We start from the raw sequence: 23549 nt of genomic DNA, 5'->3' as shown, positions 1-23549 counted from the left end.
GTTTCTTGTGAAACTACAGCTCGAGATCAGGGCGCTCCAATTCAATGATTCTCTGATATTTAATATCTCTGAACATTCGCAATTTGTTCAAATGCATCTTTTCTCTGAAGAATGTGTTTCATCGAACAGAACTTTTTTCAATGAAACAACAATCTTTAAATGCTAGAAAACCAAAATAAAGAGTGAAATTTCTGAAGAAAGTCAGCAGGTCTAGCAGCTCCTGGGGAGAGAAGGCAAGGTTAATCTTTTGCATCCAGAGACCCCCTCTTCACCAAATTGTTTTCATGTTTTTGGCACAAGAGCTCACACCTGTTGAGATAAACAGTGATTACGTTGGCTTGACTCCTGTTGGAAAAATAATTCTTAGCAGAGGTACTGTTTGGTCTGAGATAGCAATTGAAGACCAACTGAAAAGCTTTCACCATCTGCAGCAAGTGTTGAATTCAGCGGAACTCCCACCATACTGAACAATCAAATTCAACTCCAGCACCGGTTTAATATAAAGTAAAACAGCCTAAGCATAATCTCATCAAATATGCTTCGAAAAGGATTCATTCTGGATTAGTTATAAATGATATTGTGAGAACAGCAAGTCAAAAGCTGGGATTTCTTTGAGCACTTACTCCATTAACCCCATCTAGCGATGTCCAAAAGCTTGTGAACAAATATTGATCTGGAAAAAGCTGCTAACCACCAAACGTCTGTTTAATATCTAAGAGACACAAGTCAGGACAGCGATTGAATAGATTTCACTGGCCTCTGTGAGTGGAATTCCAACAAACACCCAGACATGTCAATCTGCTTTCTTGCACTGAAGTAACCTGATAAGAGATGGTGTTACATACCTCTCTAAAAGTTTGTAAATGAATACAGGCCACCTAGCACAGAATCAGGGACACTACTACAAATCACAACAGACCTGAACACAATGAGCTTGACACTATCACGGAGGACACAGCCCACCGGTTTTGACAATACATAAACCATGTTAGTTATTAACACCTTCCAACAACCAGGGACTGTTCCAGAATATTTGTACAATGAAAGTAACATTTCAACATTTATCCAAGAATACTTTGACAGCAGCTCCAAATTGTTCAAACTCTATGGGAACTACAGAGGAATAAATCTAGGAATTGCATTGCCATCAATTCACTCACTGGATTCCAACCTCGAACTCCCTTCCTCTTTCCCCTGTGAATGTTGCTGCACCAGACGGTCTACTTAGTTTGGAAAAGATTAAAATGTTTTGAAGTGTAATATGACCGTTGCCAGTGACATTAAAAGCTGATAATAGGTTTTCAAATAATAAGATGCAAAAAATTCTGATTCTACATTGTGCCACGGAACATGTCCTGCATAACTGAGGCACAAAGAAAATATGCAGCATATTTCCCTCTGCCTCACTCAATCAAATATCTCTTGTTGCCAACAACCAATTTCAAAACTCTTGCTATCTGCCTTTTGTTCCTGAAACGTTCATTCTGATTGGAACAACTTAGTCAGGGCTCTCAATACTGTGGCACCGAATCGAATATTGTATTTCTGGCAGATAAAAGTGGTTTTGAAGCGCGAGATGAAATTGAACTGTCTGAGATTCAGGTATCCAAACTGGACAATTTACAAATGATCAGGACCATTGACAAGTTAGTCAGACATAGCACTGAAACAAACTGCACAACAGACTTAATCCTAGAGGATACATTGCTCAACTCCTCACGTCAAATATATTCACTGTAATTGAACATTCATCAGAGGAACTAACCAGAGGATTAATGTGAACAAGAATGTGTTCACAATGAACATAAATAACCACTGAGTTTATAAACTTAATAAGTCATTGTATTTAACAAAATTATTGAGGTGGGAAATATCGCCAATTAAAGCACAGATCCGGAGGAAATGGATTATTCTCTAAATTATTTTTACATATTATAGAACATAGAACATAGAACATAGAAGAATACAGCGCAGTACAGGCCCTTGGGCCCTCGATGTTGCGCCGATCCAAGCCCACCTAAACTACACTAACCCACTATCCTCCATATACCTATCCAATGCCCTCTTAAATGCCCATAAAGAGGGAGAGTCCACCACTGTTACTGGCAGGGCATTCCATGAACTAACGACTCGCTGAGTGAAGAACCTACCCCTAACATCAGTCCTATATCTACCCCCCCTTAATTTAAAGCTATGCCCCCTTGTAATACCCGACTCAATACGCGGGAAAAGGTTCATACTGTCGACCCTATCTAACCCCCTAATCATCTTGTACACCTCAATCAAGTCACCCCTAAACCTTCTTTTCTCTAGTGAAAACAGCCCCAACTGCCTCAGTCTTTCCTCATACGATTTTCCTTCCATGCCAGGCAACATCCTGGTAAACCTCCTCTGCACCCGTTCCAATGCCTCCACATCCTTCCTATAGTATGGCGACCAAAACTGCACACAATATTCCAGATGCGGCCGTACCAGAGTCTTATACAACTGCATCATGACCTCAGGACTCCGGAACTCAATTCCTCTACCAATAAAAGCCAGTACGCCATATGCCTTCCTCACCGCACTATTTACCTGGGTGGCAACTTTCAGAGATCTGTGTACATGGACACCAAGATCCCTCTGCTCATCCACACTACCAAGTATCCGACCATTAGCCCAGTACCCCATCTTTTTGTTATTCTTCCCAAAGTGAATCACCTCGCACTTAGCTACATTGAATTCCATCTGCCACCTTTCTGCCCAGCTCTGCAGCTTCTCTATATCCTGCTGTAACCTGCCACATGCTTCCTCACTGTCAACAACTCCTCCGCCTTTCGTATCATCCGCAAACTTGCTCACCCAACCTTCTAACCCCTCTTCCAGGTCATTTATAAAAATGACAAACAGCAATGGTCCCAAAACAGATCCTTGCGGAACACCGCTAGTGACGGCACTCCATGAAGAAACTTTGCCATCAACTACTACCCTCTGTCTTCTTCCATCCAGCCAATTTCTAATCCAAACCTCCAACTCACCCTCAATGCCATATCTCCGTATTTTCTGCAGTAGCCTACCATGGGGAACCTTATCAAACGCCTTACTAAAATCCATATATACCACATCTACCGCTTTCCCCTCATCAACCTCCTTCGTCACCTTTTCAAAGAATTATTCTTAAATATTCTTAAAACGTTCCTTGAACTGTGGAGATTTTGCATGCACTGCATAAAGTCAATACTGCATTCCAGTGTGGAAAGCATTTCTCTGGAAGGAATTAGGGCAAGGTCATTTTCTTGTTAATTGCTTTTAATGAACGAAAATGTTTAAAAAGGTATGAATTTGAAAACATGCTTCTGTCTGGAGTTGCCCGCTTTAGCGGTTGTCTAAGTAAATGTGGGCACTGCTGCCTCACAGATCCAGGTACCCAGGCTCGGTTCCAGCCTCAGTTGACTGCCTATGTGGAGTTTACACAATGTCCACTGTGTCTGTGTGGATTTCCTCCCACAATCCAAAGATGTGCATGCTCATGTTATATCGTCTATAGTGTTAGGTGCATTAGTCAGGGGTAGGGGAATGGGTCTGGCTGGGTTACTCTTCAGAGGGTCGGTGTCGACTTGTTGGGGCAAATGGTCCGATACATACTGCAGGAAATCTAATCTAAATGATTAGTTAAGTGTGACAATGTGAGCAGATTCCTTCCGATCGCTACATTGCAATAAATCGGTCAAGTATATTAATTAAAATAAATATTACTCTATTTTCAGTGTCTGAATAAACAATGTGCTCTGTTATCCTCTAGTTCATGTCTCTGCAAATTTGTGAACTCTGCATACGTCTGAACACATCGATGTAAAATGAATTCTCTGCATTTGCAGCAAATACTCCCATGGTTATAAGAATAGAGTTCCTACAATATGGAAGCAGGCCATTTGGCCCAACAATTCCACACTGACCCTCTGAACAGTAAGTAGTCCACCCAGACCGATTCCCCCTAATTTATATTTACTCCGACTAATGCACCCTAACTTTCACATCACTGAACACTATGGCTGTGCTAAATTTCACAATCACCTGACCTGCACAACTTTTGGACTGTGGTAGGAAACCAGAGCGCATGAAGGAAACCCTCGCAGAGACAGGGAGAATGTGCAAACTCCACACAGGCAGTTACCCGAGGGTGGAATCGAATTTGGGACCCTGGCGTTGTGAGGCAGCAGTGCCAACCACTGAGCCACCATGCTGCCCTGCGAGTTCATGGGTGGATTATTTTAAGTAATTCGAAATTTGGCCTTGGTCACATAATTCACTATAGCAGTTGTTTCCTAAAGAATGAATCTTCAGTTGATATTTTGTTGTAAAATGTAACTATTTATTTAAAATGCACAGATTGGGAACACCTAAAGCACTGTGCAGATTAAATAATTCAGTTAATGTTTTATTTTTATCCTGCAAATCCAGTTTAATCAGGGACATAACAATGAATTAACTCAAGTTACATGTGAAACTGATCAAAGCAGTGAAACTGATCTGTTCTTCATAGAATTGAGCAGAATTTCCAAATGGTCTTTGCCAATGATCTTTTCCAGCCAGAAAAATATGTATGTAGTGTACAGCGGAATTGAAAGGTGTTTCTTGATCAATTATAACACAGTCATGGCATTGTTGCTCAAGAGCAAGAACTATTCGAACATTAGACTTTTGAAATTCTATTTATATTTCTCTATGACTTGTAAACTGTTTAAAGACAGACCTTGTGATTGAACTAGATAGTTGAGTTCTGAATTTGGATTGTAAAGCATGGATTAGATTAATCCTTAATTATTTATTTTAAGTAAAAATGGCGCCCGAAGGTATCTGTTTTCCCTTCATTTCTAAAACCTTTGCGATTTGCCTTTCACTTAATAATAGGGTTTATGAAATTTCAACTCGCATGGTGATCGCATTGAATGAGGAACCTGGAGCGGTTCACTGTCACCAAACGTGTTAACATTGCAAAAACAATGTAGAAACCAGAAACGGTTTCCCAAATATTACACATTTAATGTTACCCAAGCACAGTCCCTCCTCAACAGATCAATGATCACCAGATCACAACACGGTGTGTTTGCAGCAGAACTAGCTCTGCAAACAGTTTCAACAGAACCAAGAACATGATGTAACCTCACACAAAAAAACAAATTGAAGTCTAACAAAACTGCTCAGAATCAAGCAAACTAATGATTAAATTGAATAGAAATAACAAGTCATAACAGCAAACTTGTTTGTGAGGGAACTTAACACTTAAAGCTGTAACGTTTCTGGCAACAGTTCAACTTATTTCCAATCTGCACACCCTTCTTGATCGTGACAATCCTGTGCAGCGCACAGTAGAGCGGTTGAAGGCATATATTGATTAATCATTTCATTACAAAACAAAATTACTGAATGGACAAATATTACCATATTATAATTTTAAATTAGTATCAATTACATAATCTGCTCAATTCTGTAGTTTCAGATTTTAGTCCCAAATTTCATTTTGAATGAGGCTACTCAAAACAAAATTCAGTTAGCTTACAATTAGAACTGAGTTTTTTTTTAAAGTCAATGCATTAAAAACTCGTTTTTGTTTCATTTCTCACACTTCCGGGTTTCTGCCTTAAGTTGTTTTTCAGACCGTTACAAATGGATGTAATGTTTTCAATCAAGCAGAGAAAGATGTGTCATATAAGTTTAACAAATGCAGAAATGATTCATGAAAAACAAAAGAACTTCACAAATATTGGTAATGAAAAGGTATCCAGAGAGACAATCTCCTCAGTAGAAAGAAAACAACAGTTACAGAAAGCATGAAAATGCAGAGCAATTTCACAAACTGAATAATTCAATCAACTCAATTCAACAGAATCAAGGAAAAAAACCCAGAATCCAATCAACTCAAAACAACAGATTTGAATGAAACATAATCAGAATCCAAACAATTCAATTCAACAGAATCAAATAAAACAATTTCAAAAACCAATCAACACAATTCAACAAAACCAAGTAAAAACAAAGTCAGAATCTAATCAACACAGTTCAACCGAATCAACTAAAGCAAAGCCAAAATCCAATCAAATCAATTCAACAGAATCAAGTAAAACAAACTCAGAATCTAATCAACAGATTGCAATACAGCACGGCAAGAAATTTTTATGACAGTTTCTAACCTGCTTGTCATCAACAAAATTGTCAAAATAAATGTGAAAATAGAATCATGGTAAGAACATATATTCAAGAAATGAATCATGATATTTTAGCATATTTTAATCTTGTTTGGTAATATCTCGAACATCTTTGAATTCTTAGCGTTTGTTATTGATAATAAAACTCATAGTCAGGGTTTCACTGACATTAAACATTATTTATAGCTGACTGATTAAGAGACATTAGGCGTTTCAAGTAACCCAGCCACACAGAATGCCCATCTGATCAAAAAAAGAGATACACCAAGCAACTGACTCCATCATCCCGATTGTAACTATTTGCTGAGTCTTAACTGAAGTCTATAATCAGTCTGAACAAAAAACAATCCGAACCAAACCAAACTCAGCACAGAATCTGAGTTTCATTTAATTCAAAAATTAGTCACATGAATAGAAAGTTTTTAAAAAGTCACTAAGAAAGTTCAAGGGCCTTACCTGAAGTCACTGTCACCATGGTCCCTTGGCTCCAGTAATCAAGATAGTCACAGTGTTACATTCTCTGGACTGGGTCACACAATAACTAGCTCTGTATAAAACAAATCAAAAATCTGCCATCATTTTAAATTTTCAGAACCACAGGCAAAATAAAGTCACGATAAATCTTCATCACATAATTGCACGATTGAACTCTGATCATTCTTGATACATTTTAATACTGTTTTATACTTCACAGAGTAACACATGAGCTGATTCTCAAAATCCCCAACTGGTATATCGATAATTACCCAACACTTTTACAAATTAAATAGTGATACTGGCATTAAACCGCACAGAACTAATACGGCACTGCAAGTTAAGACGGTTTGTAGAAGTAATCACTGACTAGTTTCAAACAATGGAGGCTGAATAGGTTTTTGTCTTGATCATAATTGCAGTGTCACCCCAGTTATAGCACTGTGAGACACATTGCGTCAAATACTATGACAGACTGTAAACTGTAAAATGCAGGGAATTTCATCACTTCCGAGAAAGCAGTGATTCAGACTCCTCTAAAAATGATTCAGTGCATGATTCCAGCTTTTACGATTCATTGTATTTTAAAAGCTTGGAATACTTTCCCAGGTTTGGTCTGCGTTTAACTTGACAATCAACACGAAGAAGGTAGAAAAAAATTATACATTCGTACAAACTAGCACTACTGGATTGCGTTTAAATTGCATCTCACATTATTTCTCGCTCCTGCCATGGTAGAAATCACCAATTTGAGATAAACACTTGTCAGTGGTTTTTGTATGAGAATGTCGCTGTGCAAAACACTGTGACCCACTGTAGTATCACAATGATGTAGACCAGTACACTCATTCTCTGTTGTTTACTGAAGGTCTCAATTTTCATTTGAAAGAGCCATTTAGTTCTGATCATGTTTAGAATTAATGCCATAGTCGACATAACAATTAGCAGTGATTTCCTGAGCTGTCAGATATATTAAAACGAACATTTTGTCCGAGCATTTAATTGATGGAAGTGTTAGCAGTACATATGACATGCCCAAAACATTGTCCCATTGTGTCACCAGTTTGCTAGTTTAAATGGTACATTTCCTCTTTGATAGTTTTGTAAGAGGCAGCCTGAGGTCTACTTCAGATTGCAGTTGGTATAATTGCATTTAAAACTCGTACTGACCGACAGTTTATGATGGAATTGACAAAATGTTCCCTCGAGCTGTTTTTGAATGAGTCCAGCCCTGGTTCCTCTCGCTGTGGTCTCTTGCACAGTAATAGATGGCGGTGTCTTCGATCTTCAGGTTCCCCATGTCCAACGCGAAAATGTTGTTTGAAGTGTCTTTGGACGCAGTAAATCGACCCTTAATCGCTGGTGCATAGTTACTGCTGGATGAACTATAGTAGTACAGCAGCCACTCCGGGAACCTGGCGGACCCAGTGCATGTAGCTGCTGCTAAGATCGAACCCGCTGGTTTTACAGGTCAGTTTCAGGCTGCCTGCGGGACGGTCAGTCTCTGCCTCTGGCTGGGTCAAAACAATCTCCGACTGGACACCTTTAAAAAAGAAAACAAATAAACCATGAGCATTAATGCTGATGACATGATGGCTGAGTCTTTTACATTCCAGCGGTAGACTAACATTGAGACAGTAACAAAGAGAGACTTGAACAAAAAACACTCACATGATAAGAATGTCAGCAACAAACTGAGAAAAATTGTCGACACAATCATTCTGATAAATTGTGGGAAACGGTTCTGCTAAGATCTTTCGAAACAGAGCCGACCCAGGAGTGTTGAATTAAGGTCCAGTGCCAAAGGTTTATATGGCCATCGGAAGGGGCAGGCTTACAGCTTCCGCATGTTGGTTCCCTGCTGGAGGCTGAGACTGGATCCTGGTATCAGCTTGCATAGCCCGAACACATGGGATCATGTATTTACATGAGGTTTTGCTTAAACACGGACACATACACATCTTGGGATATTTCTTTTGCTGAATAGCTTCTTTGGAAGTAAATTTGAGTAGCTTCAGGTCTGTTTCACATGATAGTTGCATGCATTTTATTTTTAAAAAAATTCAACTGGAAGTTAGCTCCCTTTATTTCTACATTCATTCACAAACAGATAAAACTAAAATGAAAGTTCAAACATATTGCTAGCTAATAAAATAGTTGAGCTTTTCTTCCCTGGATACTGCAAGTCTCTGTCGCACTAAAAATAACATGGAATTCATATGAAACATTTTAAAAGTTCAATTTAGGCAACTGAATACAGAGCGTGTCCAAAGTGATTATATTTAGAATATTCAATTAGGAGTTAACTCCCTTTAATCCTACATTCCACCACAAGCAGATAAAGCTAAAAAGAACTTCAATAATATTATTAGCCAACAAAATGAATGACTTTATTTTTGCTGTCACTCAAAGTCTCTCTCACATTACAAAATAACATAACATTTCTAGTCTGCGTTTCTAAATTCAGTTTAGGCAACCTAATATGGAGCATGTCTAAAGTGATTATGTTCAGAATGTGAGTGTATGTCACTAAACAGTTTGGACCCGGAGATTAGAAGCACCTCCTTACATTGCAGAATGTCTCTCCCTGCATTTCTTTTTCAAATTGCTCCGACACTAAAATGCACAGTAAAGGAAAGCTGTGTGCCTGAGAAACAAAATGTGAGTCCGCAGTGATACATAACACCGAGGTACACTTTTGAAAGAGCATCAAATGAACTAGAACAAGACAGTCCATAACTTTTTTTTAAAAAACCCTCAACGTCTAAACCATTGCAGGTAACTGTCTGGGTACATCAGGAATGTTTGGTTAAATTAGAGAGTATTACAGTAATAATTACCACGAATGTAGGTTATAAACAGTACATTTCTCTGCTCACTGATAGCTCTGACAGGGCAATTAACTCATAAAAATCAGCAAATATTCACGGTTACACTACACAAGTATTAACCATGTATAAAGGGCCCACTCAGTTTTAATGAGATACATGAATCAGAGAATGGTGTAACAAGTGATGTGAGTTTGAACCAATTCAATTTTGTTAATTTACTTTGAGATGATAACAAATGTTACTTCAATGTGGGATTTTGGATCCATTAACTTCATATTCAGGAGCTTTAAAGATACTCAATAAACAGGCTGAACTAACCAGAACGTCACTGCATTCAATGTCCTGTTTTCTGATAGTCATACAGTGAATGCTGTATATAGTAACTTTCATTTTTAAAGAAGAAATGCCAAGTGAAATGTGTCCATTGTGAGTTAATGGGAAAATATAGTTTGTTTCGTAGGATTTTACTTTAGTTGATTCATTTTCCCTGTAATCGGCCAGATACAATAGTTGGCAGCAATTAAGCTGACTGCAGAAAAGGTCCTTGAGTTCCCAGTTTCATTTACTGGAAGCAGATGGAGTTTCTGCAGTGGATCAGGGATATCTTGTCTCACTGTTGACCAGTTGGTGGAAAGCCAACTGCAAACCATAACCACCACCTCCGCAGAAACAAATCGACTCATCAACAATACTGGAGAAAAGTTTATTTTCAGTTGTGTAACTTGGAGAACTCGTCCCTCCTCTCATTGAAGGAAATGTTCGCAGAGTCTCAGACGCAACCTTAACATCAACAGTTCATTCAAGGATCACTACAGCACTGTTTAATATTGAGAAAAATTGATAAATAGTCATAGAGTCATGTAGTGATACAGCATGGTTACAGACCCCTCGGTCCAACCAGTCCATGCCAGTCATAATCCCAAACTAAACTAAGCCCACCTGTGTGTACTTGGCCCATATCCATCCAAACATTTGATATTCATTTACTTATCCAAATGTCTTCCAAAGGTTGTAAGTATCCACCACCAGATCATCTCACACAAAAACCATTCGCTGTGTAAAAAGTTGTCTCTGATATCCTTTTTAAAGTTTTTCTCCTCTCATTGTAAAAACATGTTCCCTATTGTTGAAATCCCCCACCATAGCGAAAATACGCCAATCTCTTAGTCAAAAATTGAAATCAATCCCAGCTCCAAACATTTACAAAATATCACTATGGATCTTCCTCCAGTCCAAAAAAGATTGTCCCCTTTGATCAATGATTTATAAAATTTACTCACGTATCTACTGAGATAGACGTTTTCAAACAACTTCTTAAGTGCAAATGGTTCACATCAATCGGATTAAAGTAACATTTCGTGCGCTACCCCACACACAAAATAAAACAAGTTTGTTTACATGATTTGCTCTGAGGAAGTCTACGATGGATTCTTTTATCAAACAAAATCATTGCCAATGTTGTGAGCGCTCGTCTATCTTCTGTGCAATGGTCTGAATTTTAAGTTGAGTCTGACTGCAGATGAAACTGGCTGATCTGGGTAAAAATACAGTTTCTGCCTTTCACATTGTTAATGTATATTGCTGACTTTAGTTGAATAAAGTGATGTTGTCCCAGGCATCGTCTGGCACCATTACTTTCCACATCACTTGCCAGAGGGTCAGGTGGAGTTTATTGATATGTGATATTTTTGAAACGAAAGCTTCGTACATTTCCAGTATGAATCATGTTAATTAGAGCCATTCACCTTTCCACTCATGGCTTTATAAACTTATATGAGGTCACCCCCCGAACTCTCACCCTCCAGTGAGAAAAGTTCCAGTCTATCTGGATTTCCAACGGTGACTGTTCCCTCACATTCTGCTGTTTAAGATCCTCCTGCCACCCCAGGTCCACAGACAGTGTCCCTTGATACTAGTTCAAAGAAATGAAAGGAACTTGTCCCACCATATTTTTCAATTTTCTTTGGCTTCAAGCACCATAAAAAATAAATGTTCGTGTCATTGCTGATTTATGGGAGAATTCCGTTTACATAATATCTGCTGAAATACCTGCAGTACCATCCTGAATCTGGTTCGCAGGTTCACCTGTTGTTCACAAATGCAACCAGACATCAGGGAATAGTGAACATCGCCCACACCCAACCCTCCATCCTTCCCCTCTGTACTTTCCAATTTGTGAAATCCGTGTTGTCAATAATCAGTTAAAAGAAAGTTTTTTTTTTAAACTTTCTTAATTCATGTTGCTGATCTTGGCTGAATAAAGGTATGTTGCTATCAGCATTTCTGGGGAACATGTCTGCATTTTTTTCATGTCAGTTTTCAATGATATTAAGTCAAGAATAGTCAAAATGTCCTGAGAAACAATGTTTAGAAATGGGCCTATTAGCTCCTCAGGGCTGTACCAACTGTTTGAATATTGATACAGTTCTGCCCCTACTTTTTCCCCATAAGCCAGGATTTACAACATTGGAGATCATATCTATGTTGGTCATGGATTAGACCCTACAAAATATTCCCGAATGTTTACAGTGCTATCACCTGCAGGGTTATGGACAACATGCTATAAAGTGGGTGTTCGCTGGAAGGCTCTGTCTTCACGTGATACAGGTGCCATGGGCGAAGTGATCTCTCTCTGTCGTAAAAACTACTCTAAATTCATCTTTCCTACTTTGTCTCGTTCAGAGACTCTAATTCACATGATTCATACCGGAAATATTCCAAGCATTCGTTTCAATGAGATCAATACACTCCACCTGATAGTCTGGCTCGTGATGTGGAAATTAATGGTCTAATTAATGGTGCCAGACGATGCCTGGGACAACATCACGTTATTTAACTGAAGTCAGCAATATACATTAACAACGTGAAAGGCACAAACTGTACTTTTACCCAGATCAGCCAGTTTCATCTGCAGTCAGACACAAAATTCAGACCATTGCACAGAAGATAGACGAGCGCTCACAACATTGGAAATGATATTGTTTGATAAAACAGTCCATCATAGACTTGCTGAGAGCAACTCGTGAATATTGCTTGATTTCTTTTTGTGTGGGGTAACACATGAAATGTTACTGTATTCCGACTGATGTGAACCATTTGCACTTCAAGTTATTTGAAAACGTCCTTCACAACAGATATGTGAGTAAATTTTAGAAATCATTGATCAAAGGGACAATTTTTTATGGATTCAAGGAAGATCCATAGTGATATTTTGTAAATGTTTGGAGCTGTGATTGCTTTAAATTATTAACTAAGATATTGACATACAGTGCACAACTTCACAATTTGCTGTCAAATGAAACTTTGCAACCATTGTGAACCAACGCCTGATGGTTCAGAATTTAACAAGGACCTAGCAAGGTTCGTGAATGGACCAACGAATGATTCATGAAATTTAACAAAGGCATTTCTGAAATGATTAATTTAGCTAGGAAGAATGTCGAGACACAAATTCACATCTCTGTTTGCATTTCAATATAATATAATTTACTTTTCTATTATATCCTCAAATACGTGTGTGTTTGTTCATATTTAATACTCTATCTTGTTCCAGTGTTAAGATAGTTTCTTTATTTATTTCACTCAAGACTGTATGCTGTATTTTTGCCTCAGTATTGACCAAACTCGGTTTGGTGCCAGCTTATATCACTTGAGCTGCTTTTTCAGGAAGTGAATCTCTCCACCTGTTATGTCAAAATAATTTGTTCATGCTTAGATCAAAATAAATCCTCTTAATATCATCCCAAATTCAGGCTCGGTTATTTTGTTTTTATTCATTGGAAATGAACAGAATATGACCGGCCTGTTCTTGGTGGAGTGGGAGAGGGAGTTAAAGTGGTCAGCCACGGGACCGTGGGGTTGGTTGGCACGGGTGTCCCAGAGATGTTCTCTGAAATGATCCGCAAGTTCGTGTCCTGTCTCCCTGATGTGGAGGAGACCACATCAGGTGGAACAGACACATTGGATGACATTTGTGGAAGTATAGATAAATTTCTCTGGGATGTGGTAGGATCATTTGGGGCCTTGTCGGAGGTGAGGGGGGAGGTGTGGGCTGCTGAAGGGGCATGGACCTGACGAGGGAGTCGTGGAGGGAATGGTGTCTCCGGAATGCAGGTAGGGGTAGGGAGGGAAATATACCCCGAAAGATGGGGTCTGTTTACAGGTGGTGAAAGCAGCGGAGGATGGTATGATGTATGCAAGGTTGGTGCGGTGGAAGATGGGGACCAGGAGGGCTCCCTGTTGCGATTAGAGGGATGGGGTTCAAGGGCATTGTCGACCACATGGGAGGGGAAATTGCAGTCTTTGAAAAAGGAGGTTATCTGGGATGTTTTATGGTGGGACTGGTCCTCCTGGGAGCAGGTGCGGTGGAGGCAGAGGAATTGACAATAAGGGATGGCATTTTTACAGGAGGTCAGGTGGGAGCAGTGTAACCCAGGTAGCTGTGGGAGTCAGTGGGCTTGCAGTAAATGTTTAGTCGGTCACTGGAGATAGAGGTGGAGAGGTCAAGGAAAGGGAGGGAGATGTCCAAGATGGTCCCTGTGAAGTTTAGGTCAGGGTAGAAGGTTTTAGTAAAGTTGATGAACTGTTCATCCTCCTCATGGTAGCATGAGGTGGCGTTGATACAGTCATCAATGTAGCGGTGGTAAAAGTGGGCAATGGTACCAGTGTAGCTGTGGAAGATTGACTGTTTCACATATCTGACGAAGAGGCAGGCATAGCTGGGTCCATACAGGTGTCCATGGCTACCCCTTTGGTTTGGAGGAAGTGGGAGGATTGAAAGGAAATGTAGTTGAGGTTAAGCATGTACTGCTTGGGTTGGCGTGACAGGAAGAAACGGAGGGCTTCGAGGCCTACATCATGGCGTTTGGATGTGTACGGGGCCTGGACATTCTGTTCTCTCTGGGGCTTATCAATAGCTTGCAGTTATTATGGAACTGCAAGGGCAATGGCTGGGAACTCGGAGAAACCAATGTTTAAGTCTTCTGCTTGAAGCAAATGTTGACCAGAACATTTAAACACCACAAAGCTCACTGTAGGAAATGACAGGGCTGTAAGTTTTAATAATATTTGAAACTTTGTTAAAAATAGAGATTTTTAGTCATAGTTTGTGAAATAATCAAGAAAATAATTAACAATTAGAACAAGCTCTTTCAAAGAGAGAGGATTTGCAAAGTTTGAAACCATACAGTGCTGTGCTTTATTTGACTTCAATGTCGGTCAGAGTTAGATACAGCCAAGGTGATCTCTCCATATATTGATTCTGTTAATCTGACACACCAACAGACCTGTCTGGACAAAATTGTATTATTTGTTGAGTTGATCAAAATTTAGGAAACAGATCAAACAGAATGTATTCGGCTGGGAAGGTGATGGATACAGAAGACAGAATCAAAAACTGGGAACATTAAATCTGAAAAGAGAGTAACAAGTAGTACAAGATCAAAGACATGACAAGGTGCATGTCGATATGTCCCAGACCTTAGTGAATCGAATGAGCTTGTTAGATGGTCGAGAGACTCGTCCAATGATGTCCTGGAATCACACCGTGAAACAGAGATCGAAAGGTCAATTTGCAAATGTCACTTCAATGTAATCACTTCATACTCTGTGTCCTAATATAGGCCACATTGGCAGATGTTTCGGCCAGATTGCATCCCCTGGGTTTATTTTCTGATCAGAAGTGAGATGTGTGGCTTGCTGCTGGCACACACAAACAGGAAGTTGTGTGCCAGCTTAGAATGAGACATCAGGCGCTACTTTCCGTATTATCAGCACAAACAGTCTTCCTGCCTCTAAGGGTGAACACACACTGACAGTGTTAAGAACAAACAGGTTGTTGTTGGTCTCAACATTGTATTCAATTCCATTCCCATTTCCCAGAATGAAACAGAAGAGACACAAGATTATTTCAGCGAGAGTAAATTATCTGTCAGAGAGATAAGAAGAGTTATCATCGGGTGAAAGGAGCTAAATGACAATGTGTAGTTTCACTCATAAACCTATATTTAAAAGTAGAAAGCTTGAGGGAAGTTAATAAGTAAATCTAAGAGACAGCATTCATTAAAAGTTGGAATTGTAAGGTTTAAGCAATAAAATTCAGCATGGATTTGGTGGAAATGATATCATATCGGAAGTGGTGATTCTGTTTTCCGGAGAGGCAATGAGATGTGACATCGGGTGTAAAAAGTGGGTGTAATGCTTCTTGACTTCAATCAGGTTTTTGACCAGATCTTGCATCTTTAATATGGTAAGGGTTCATGGTATCTGGTGCAGTTTGGCAAATGCATCGAATGTTTATTTATTGGCAGAAGGTAATGGTCGAAGGTAGTCATTGTGAAGACATCTTGTGTCCAGTGGCTTACTATATGACTTGGTGCTGGATCCTTTGATGTTTGCAGCGTATATGAACGATCTAGTCAAGAATGTAGCAATTTTGATCAGTAAGTTCAACAGTGAGGTGAAAAATGTTTGGTTTTGCAATTAGTGAGGAGGAAAGCCAGTGTGACATCGATGGCATTGCCTGTCGGAGAGAAGAATTGAAAACAGAACATTATATTCTAAAGTCTGTGAAGTAAAGCATTTTCGAGACTAACAATTTAAGCGAATATACGATGCATTGTTGGAATCTACACAATACAAAGGATAAGCGATCTTCTGTTGTGAATATCCACATCATGGTGTGGGGGTTGGAATTATAGTCTGGAGATATTGTGGCTAGACCATTAATTCAGGAAATAGGGGTCTGAGCCCACAGTTCTGCCACATCAAGTCGTGAATGAAAGTTGATAATTAAACAACTCATTGAAGGAATAAGCTCCACAGATATTCCCTTGCTCTGCTTTTGGAGAGCACAACACATCAGCGCAAAAGTTAAGGCTGAAGCATTCACAGCAATCTTCAGCCAGAAGTGCCAATTGTCTGATCCATCTTGGCATATTCCATAGATCACCAATATCACAGATACCCGTCAGCAGGGAATTCGCTTGTCTCCATGTGAAATCAAGGCTCTGTTGGGCAGGGGTAGGGGGGTCAGGGGTTACTGCAAATGCTGTGGAGCCTGACAAAATTCTGGCAATAATACTGATGACTTGTGCTAGCCAAGCAATCCCGGTACAGCTAAAACACTGACATGGACAATGTGGAAAATAGGCCAGGCACGTCCTGTGCACAGAAAATAGGTCAAACCACCCTGGCGAATTACTGCCCCATCAGTCTATGCTCAATCATGAGTTAGATGCAGGGAGGTGCTATCAAGCAGCACTAGCTCAGCAATAACCTGCGTAAATGTGGGTTACGCAAGGCCTACTCAGCTCATGTCTGATTACAGACTTGATTTAAACATGGACAAAGAACTGAATTCCAGAAATGAGGGGAGAGTGACAGCCCTTGACATTAAGGTCACATTCGACAGAGTGTGATATTATGGAGTCGTAGCAAAACTGGTTTCAATGGGCATTAGGCGACAAACTCCCTGCTGCCTGCAGTCATAACTCACTTTGCTTGTTAGAGGTCAGTCGTCTCAGCCAAAGCAAATCTCCAATTGGAGTTCCGAAAGAAAGTGTTCTTGGCCTAAAAATGTTCAGCTGCTTTAGCAATGGCCTTCACTCCATCAGAAGTTCAGAAGTGAAATCTGCATTAATCTAGCAATTTTTGCGACTCCTCAGTCCACATTTAAATGCAACAAAATCTGGACAATATCCAGACTTGAGCTGACAAGTGACACATAGCATTCACACCACAAAACTGCAAGACAATGATCATTGACAATAAGAGACAATCTAACCAAAACCCCTGGACATTCAATAGTGTTACCATCACTGAATCCCTCACCATCAACACCATGGGTTTTATTGTTCATTAGAAATTGAGCTGGACACTCCACATAAATAGAATGATTGTACAAGCAGGCCAGAGGCTAGGAATAGGGCAGCGAGTAACTCACCCTCCTGACTCGCAAAGCCAATTGACTGTCTAAGAGACAGAGGTCAGGAGGCTAATAGCACAGCTCGCCCCTTGACTGGATAGGAGCAGCTTCAACTGCACTCAAGAAGCTTGGCATTGTCCAGGACAAAGCATCCCACTTGATCAGTAGCACATTCACAAGCGTCCATTGCCTCCAAATCTGATTCTTAGTACCTGCCATATGCACGATCTAAAATCCTACACTGCAGTAACTTAGCCATTTCCTTAGACAGTACCTTCCCACTACCACTTGCATCTCGAAGGACAGGAGCAGCAGATACAAGGGAACAGCACCACTGTAAGCTCCTCTCTAAAACACTCGGCATCCTGACATGGAAATATTCACCGATCCTTTACTGTAATTGGGTCAAAATCTGGAATTCCCTTCCTCAGGCCATTTTGAAACATGTTATTTCAGAAAGGCAGCTTACTGCCATCTGCTGAAGGACATCTACGGACAACTAAAAGCAACCACCATGTTCCATGAGTCAATAAAAACATCGTTGAAGCTAACATGACAGTTTGATAAAGTGGTTGAGGAGGCATTATGAGTATGTAATAAGCAATCAAAAGGTTTGGAGTAAAGTTCCAGAAACAGTCCCTACCATGGTAGCTTCAATGAATAAAAGAGCATGAAATGAAAATGCTGGGATAGTGGCAGACCTACCAAAGGTTTGAAGCATGTTACATGGTTCAGTATTGTCCTTCAGAGGAGGACGTCTGACCTTCCGACCTGGCCGGACCGACCCATTCAACAATAAGGTGATGGTCCTTTCCTGTGCCGAATGTGACTAAGAAACCCATCAGGAGAAAGTGAGGACTGCAGGTGCTGGAGATCAGAGTTGACAGTGTAGTGCTGGAAAAGCACAGCAGGTCAGGCAGCATCCGAGGAGCAGGAAAATCAACGTTCCATGCATAACTCCTTCCTCATGTATCCTAATGAAGGCCTCATGCCCGAAACGTCGATTCTCCTGCTCCTCGGACGCTGCCTGACCTGCTGTACTTTTCCAGCACTACAGTCTCGACTGAGAAGCCATTTGGTTGTAATAACGTTTCTTAAGAAAGATCAACCATAATTAGCCGAGCAAGATGGCAGGCCTTCAAAAAGGTACCACCTTCTTGGGATATGTGACTAACTTTTTCATAAGTCAGTGAAGAATTCAAAAAATGCAAATTATGGTGAGTCAGGCTTTTCAGACAGAGTCCGGTACACAGTTAAGATTGATGATTGGATGCAAAGTCTCCTGTGACGTTGCTGTGAACAGCAGGAGAGTTCTTGCCAGTATTGCACGCCAATATTTGTTCATGATGTAAAGTGTCAGATTGATTGCATTTCTGTTTGTGACCGCTTTCTGTGCATTTCCAATATTAGGATCACAGCGGTGATATCATGACACCAGTATTCCCAAACTCCAGTCTGATGCTGAATAGACTGGGTTTGGAATACCATCGTTTGCCCAGGGTGAAATTTCAATTTAAAGAAAGCCTGGAATCGGAAAGAAAGCCAAATGGTGACCATGTCACCCGAGTCAATGGAAAAAATACAAAAACAGCTGGTTCACGAATGACAAGGCATCTGTCACCTTTACATGGTCTGGCCGACATGCGATTCCAGACCCATTGGGAAGTAATTGACTGTGTTCTGAGTGGCTTTGCAAGCTATTCAATGGGCAATTGGGGATAGGGACTCATTGCTGACCCTAACCAGAAAGTAATACATGTAAAAAAACCTCACAACAACGACATCAATTAAATGTAATTGTTGCGGCAGTTCCTGGTGTCATTTCAAGTATTTCACATGAATAGTCTAAAATGCACTTTGAGTGATGTTGCACCGTCTAAACAGATTACAATATAACTCAGTGGGCCATTCAGAGTAGATCCAGTTCAACATTTAAGTTTAATTGCAGAATTTTCAGCACTGCATTTTTAACCTAAATAAAAGTTTTAAATTGTGTTTATCGTCCAGAAATAAATAAAATATGATGCAATTCGTCTTCATAAATTTGTATTCACTTATGAAAAAATTCAACATTCTTAAAATAAACTTGTTTCGATTTGAATCTTACCAACAAATCACTTCTTTCATCTGGCTTTGCTGTCACCATCACTTCTTTGAAACCAATTAAGCATTTATGTAAATAAACACAGAAATAGAATTCTCAGAATAAATTACAGAACAACAAAACCCCAATTTATATTTCCCCACAAGCACAGCACACGAATTGTGGAAAAAATGCAAATAACTCAATGGATTCCAATAGTAATTGATGTTAGGACTTTTTAATACATAAGTTGTATGATTGCTGAATGACAGAGGTATCAATTATCATGTTTAGTAAAAAAAAACTATAATTAAGAGATACATTGGAACAGCTAATATTTCTGTTTCTCTTTTTCTCTCTTCCCCTCCTGCCTTCCTGCCATTTTTCTTTATAACTGATGCCTTGTTTTTCCTCTCCACAATCAGACAATGTTTTCCTTAATAACATGAAGCCAACACCTCACCAACATGTGGTCTCAGCCAAATTCAACCATTTCTTTCGAGAGATTTGAGTCAGTACAGCCAGATTTTCTCACAAATCTGTCTGAGTATTGACTGATCTGGAAATGCTTGATTGGAATGAGGCTGCAGACTTTACTGTGATAGTGTTTTCATTGTAACTCAGCAGTATTATTCTTGGCTGAGGAATATTTAATGGTTCAGTGCAATGCATATTTAGTCTGTAATTAACTTTTACTGCACATCTCATGGAATGTTTAATATTGTAGAGGGTGATTTATTCTGTGTCGACTCTGTGTTGTACCTGCTCTGGGAGGGTTCTTTTAGGGAACCCTGGATGCAGCTCTACACTGTGTCTAAACCAAAATGTATTTGACATGTTTGCATTGGACAGCACAATATAGAGGGAGATTTACCCAGCACATTACATGAGCTGTACAATCACAGAAAACATTTGATGTAGCCGTGTAAAGGGGCTTGTACTCCTACCCACTGTCTTTCTGATTTTGAAATGCTTGATACCAGAATAAAAAGGGAACAACACTATGCATCGAAACTTTGTTATACAAGTAGATTATCATCTACAGGCACATACATACACACATAAGGAAATCATTTATGAACAATCCCTGCAGTGTTTAATGGATGAGTGCAGAGAGAGCTTTAATCTGCAATGTGTGTATTCCATGCAATGCATACCGACAATGTGTTTGATATGGTAGTTGAAATGTAGTTTTGATCTGTCTTTAATCTTTTCTGTGACAGCCGTCGTTGTGTTTGACAAATATTCAACAGAACTGGAGTACTATAAATGCAGTCACTGCATTAGAGGCAGAATGCAATGCCATCAAACAGGGAGAAAGGCGATCCCTGTCTTTTTTCATGATGAGGAGGGATTGAAGCAGCTGGGCTTCAAACATGAAGTGGAGGTTAATTTAAATGAGGCCTATATAATTCTGAAAAGACTAACTTAGTGCAAAGGTCAATGATCGGGAACCAGAAGCAGCCTGTTCAGCCAATGGGGTTTGGTCTTCCAAACAATGACATCGTGGCTGAACTGATAATCCTCACCTACACTTTCCAGCGTTTTAACTGTAAGCACTGATTCAATTACCAATCAAAATCTGTCCATTTCAGCCTTCAAAGTACTGAATGTCCCAGCCTCGACAGTGTTCACAACATTCTGGGAGACAAAATTCTGTTCTGCCTGAAATTTGTGACCTCTAATTCAGAGATTCTACTCCCTGGTCCGAAACTCTCCCACAAGGGGAAACAACATTTCTGCATTTACACCATCACGTTTCCTGAAAATAATAGATGTTTCCGAATGTCACCACTGAATCGTCTATGTTCCATTGAGTATAGGCCCAAACGACTCAATCTCTACTTTCAACACAGTCCCTCCATCCTCAGGATCAGTCGGTAAACCTCATGTGGATTGTTTCACATTCCAGTGTACCTTTTCTTTGATATGAGTCCAAAGAATAATTCACAATATTCCAGCTGTGGTAAGAACAGAGTTTTTTTTTTCAGTTTTAACAAACATTATAGTCATACAAATATCCAGCACAGAAACAGACCCTTCGGTCCAACTGCACTAACCAGATATCCCAATCTGACTGAGTACCATTTGCCAAACATTTGGCCAATCTTCCTCTAAATGTTACCTGTTCATACACCCATCCAGGTGCCTTTTAAACGCAGTAATTGAACCCGCCTCCACCACTACCGCTGGCAGCTTTCTCCATACATACACGTGAAAAGGTTACCCCTCAGGTTCTTTTCAAACGTTTTTCCTCTCACCTTAATCCGCTATCCTCTAGTTTTGGACTCTCCCACTTGAGGAAAAAGGCCTTGGCTATTCACCATATCAATGCCCCACATGATTTTATAAGTCTTGTTCAGGCTACTCCTCAGCCTCCTTTCCTCTCACTGCAGGGAAAAGAAAAGCCTCAGCCTATTCAGCCTCACCTTATACCTTTAACACTCCAGTTCCAGCATCATTCTTGGAAATCTTTTCTACACCCTCTCAAGTTTCACAAAATCCCTCATAGAAATGGTCAGCCAGATTTGTCTATAATAATTCTAAATGTGGCCTCACAAATGTTCTGTACAGCTGAGACATGACATCTCGACTCCTACACTTAATGTTATGACCGATGAAGGAAAGCGTGCCAAATACCTTCTTCCCCACCCTGTCTCCCTGGAACTCCACTTTCAAGGAATGATGCATCTGCACCCTTTGGTTTCTTTGCTCAGCAACACTCCCCAAAGCCCAGCCATTAATTGTATAAGCCCTGCCCTGGTTTGCCTTACAAAAATGCAACACCTACATTTATTTAATGAAGCTTGGGTTCATGAAAGGCAGGTCATGTTTAACTGATTTATTGGAATTCTTTGAGGTTATAACGAGCGTGGTAGACAATGGGGAACTGGTGAACGTGGTGTACCGAGATTTCCAAAAGGCATTCAGCAAGGTGCTGCACTGCTGCATAAGATAAAGATGCACAGTGTTATGGGCAATGCATTAGCATGGACAGAAGAATGGTTAACTAACAGAATGCAAAGATTGGGGATAAATGGGTGTTTTTCTTGTTGACAATCAGTGGCTAGTGATGTGTCTCAGGGATCAGTGTTGAGACAGCATTTATTTACAATTGTTGGGACTGCAATAGTTTACAATTCAGACAGATTGTTTCGTGTTAGAGACCAAGTGTAGTGTGTTGTAGTTCACAGAAGCCACTTAAATGAGTGATAGAGCAAAGTGTGCAGAAGGATATAGACAGGCTAAGTGAGTGGGCAAGGGTCTGGCAGATGGAGTACAATGTTAGTAAACATGAGGTCATCCATTTTGGTCGGAATAATAACAAAGTGGTCTACATTAAAATGGTGAAAAGTTACAGAATGCTGCTGTGCAGGGGGACCTGGGTGTTCTTGTGCATGAAACACAAAAGTATGGTTTGCGAGTCCAGTAGCTAATTAGGAAGGCAAATGGAATAATATCCTTCATTGCCAGTGGGTGGAGTTTAAAATTAGGACTTTCTGCTGCAGCTGTATGGGGCGCTGGTGTGGCCACACCTGGAGTACTCTGTACACTTTTCATCGCCTTACATGAGATGGCACTGGGGTGGGGTTTGATGAGGAGGTTGACTACGTTGATTCTGGAAATGAGGGGGTGGGTTTATGAGGAGAGATTGAGCAGTCTGGGATTATACTCATTGGAATTCAGAAGAATGGGGGTGGAGGTTTGTAAAATTATAAATGGGACAGATAAGACAGAAGCAGGGAGGCTCAAAGTTTGTGAGAAGATTTATAGCTCGGGTGCTCGTTGTTGTGGGTCTGTTCGCCGACCTGGGAATTTGTGTTGCAAACGTTTCGTCCCCTGTGTTGGTGACATCCTAAGTGCTTGGGAGCCTCCTGTGAAGCGCTTCTGTGATGTTTCCTCCGGCATTTATAGTGATTTGTATTTGCCGCTTCCAGTTGTCAGTTCCAGCTGTCTGCTGCAGTGGCCCGTATATCGGGTCCAGGTCGATGTGCTTATTGATTGAATCTGTGGATGAGTGCCATGCCTCTAGGAATTCCCTGGCTGTTCTC

General features: G+C 40.2%; 1 pseudogene across 1 annotated transcript in view; it reads right to left on the bottom strand.

Annotated features, from left to right (window-relative positions):
• LOC148138514 (Ig heavy chain C region-like) overlaps positions 1 to 23549 on the bottom strand; it is a 44021-nt pseudogene that overhangs the window by 8770 nt on the left and 11702 nt on the right. Inside the window, exons 2-3 of the transcript XR_015753995.1 lie at positions 7905 to 8202; positions 6642 to 6710 (exon numbers count right to left, since the gene is read on the bottom strand). The product of XR_015753995.1 is annotated as an Ig heavy chain C region-like (transcript). The remainder of the gene's footprint in view (positions 1 to 6641; positions 6711 to 7904; positions 8203 to 23549) is intronic.

This window comes from Chiloscyllium plagiosum, unplaced genomic scaffold (assembly GCF_037043375.1).
Source record: "Chiloscyllium plagiosum isolate Xiang-an unplaced genomic scaffold, Cpla_swu_hap1 HiC_scaffold_40, whole genome shotgun sequence".
NCBI lineage: Eukaryota > Metazoa > Chordata > Chondrichthyes > Orectolobiformes > Hemiscylliidae > Chiloscyllium > Chiloscyllium plagiosum.
Note: the sequence above shows the minus strand (reverse complement) of the source record. Positions and strands in the feature narration are given on the sequence as shown.